Source organism: Lipotes vexillifer, unplaced genomic scaffold, assembly GCF_000442215.2.
Source record: "Lipotes vexillifer unplaced genomic scaffold, Lipotes_vexillifer_v1.1 scaffold742, whole genome shotgun sequence".
NCBI lineage: Eukaryota > Metazoa > Chordata > Mammalia > Artiodactyla > Lipotidae > Lipotes > Lipotes vexillifer.
This window is the reverse complement of record NW_006775459.1, coordinates 2,326,358-2,328,850: the sequence shown is the minus strand read 5'-3', so window position 1 is coordinate 2,328,850 and position 2,493 is coordinate 2,326,358.

The window sequence follows — 2,493 nt, the reverse complement described above, 5'->3', positions numbered from 1 at the left end:
CAGACCAAAAAAAAAAAAAAAAAAAAAAAAATCAATAAAGTGATAGTACAAAAATCACAGCACCTTATAAGGAAGTCACAGTCATCCAATCGTTTGCTAATGGTACTTAACATGATAATACGTTGATTAAACTCACTAAATTGATGGGGGTGTATGTACCACTTCCTTAAAAGACCAGAAACTGTCAGATGTAAAAGAGGTTAATACAGAGAGGGTCTCTCTGGAAGACAGCCAGGGGTCTTTTTCAAGTAAGTAGTTAGATGTTCAAAGAACAGAAAGTGTAGCTTGAAGAAATGGAATCTAGGCTTGGGAACAATTTAGGGCTCTTGTCTTCAGGGTTCCCCAGGACAGAGGTTCAAATGGGCCAACAAGGGGACCTTGATAATCTGCCCAAACCTATTATGGTATGTGCAGTTCTCACCCAAGTCCTAAATAAGTAGGCTTCTAATATCAAATTGGTTTTCTCTACCAGGAAGAAATATTTCCCTTCAGAAGTGATTAGGTGGACTTTTTACTCCAAATTCATCTTGTATGACTTCGGGTAGTGAATTTTTCCAGGAAGTGGGTGAGTTGATCTTGATAGTTGGAAAATCACAAACAGTAGCATAGTCTGAGAGAAAAGAAACCGCACAATACTTTTAGAGCACCCGTTTATCCTTCAAAACTACATACTTCGCAACAACATTTCAAAGCCTTTGTCATGTACAACAGAGGAGAGTCCAGTCTTGGAATAAGACAATCTCTTTCATAAATAATAGAGTGACACTAAGATTAGTGAACATTGAGATCTATACGATTCTGTCTCTGGGAATTTTCTATTCATGAATTCTGCTGAATACTGAGGTAGAATGACTACTTCAATATAAAAATCTCTTAGAGTTAAAAGAAGCCTAAGAAATGGTTAATCACCTGTGTGGCACACATCAACAACATTAATGTTTGTACTATTATTGAAATGGGTATATGAAAGTTCTGTGATTTGACTGTCCTTTTGACTACATTATAGTTTGACCTAAGAACTTAACACATGCCAGTTATCAACCAGGGTGGAATACTTTTGGTAGTGAATATTAAGAGTTATGTGTTATTGTGGAAACTTCTAAATGGCAACTGCAAACTTACGGTAAAAGGTGCATCTTAAAAATGTATTCTTGGGGGGCTTCCCTGGTGGCGCGGCGGTTGAGAGTCCGCCTGCCGATGCAGGGGGCGCGGGTTCGTGCCCCGGTCCGGGAGGATCCCACATGCCGCGGAGCGGCTGGGCCCGTGAGCCATGGCCGCTGAGCCTGTGGGTCCGGAGCCTGTGCTCCGCAACGGGAGAGGCCACAACAGTGAGAGGCCCGCGTACAGCAAAAAAAAAAAAAAAAAAATGTATTCTTTACCTTCAGCATTTCAGAAACACATCTAACACATGTGTCTATTGAAGCAATATGAAAATACAGAAATATCAAGGAAATATCAGTTATATATTCATAAGTTTGATTTGATGTACACCAGCTTAATGTCTTATGGAACTGCTCTGTCGGTGCCATCCTCAAGTAAGGTGGATGCTCATGTAGATCAACATATTACCAGTGTTGCTCTACCGATTTAATAGGAATTAACCTGTTAAAATGGGCTCAGATTGATTTGTTGTCTTATTTGGTTAGGTGGCTCCACATCTGACAATTCTCTGACATTGGAAGTTTACTTGTAATGAAAGAAAGCACCTAAGATAAGAAGTGGGGATGCAAATGTGGGAATCAGGTTGCTTTTATTAAGGGTGATTTTTTTTTTGGCCGTGCCGTGCCATCTGCAGGCTCTTACTTCCTCTGACCAGGGACTGAACCCGAGCCCCCTGCAGTGGAAGGGCCAAGTCTTAACCACTGGACCACCAGGGAAGTCACAATGGTGATTTTCATGCTGTGAGTAGGGGTATTTTGTGTCTACCCAGTGTGATCTATGTGGAAATCTCCCATTTTATAGACTCTGCTTTCTCTTTATGAGATTTGCAAAGGAGAAGGTTCAATTTACATCCACCCCTGGGGCCTCAATTCGGCAACCATTCCTCCACACTACATCCTCTGCACTGCTCCCAGTTTCACTTTTGGCTACTGCCGTCTAGAGCTCCCTGCTCCATGCTAGGGTACTGGGCTGCACTACATGTTGCTGTGATGTGAAAATCCCAAACCTTGTTTTATTACTGTATAGTCTAATTCCCCCAGAGCACCAGCAGTCAAGGCTGTATGGGTGAAACAGTTTTCCCTGAAGAATTGGGAGTAATTAAAGAAAATTAATTACAACAGAAATAATATTTTAAAAACCTTTAATATTATATCCCAAATATGTCTGTTTCCCTAGTCCAAGAGAAGAAAAAAAGACAAATTCAGCCCCTCACAAAGGGCCATTTAAGGGCACACACCATGTCTGTCCTTTTTTTTTTTTTTTTTTTTTTCTTTTTTTTTTTCACTTTTAAAATATTTTTTTTTTTTTTTTTTTTTTTTTTTTTTTTTTTTT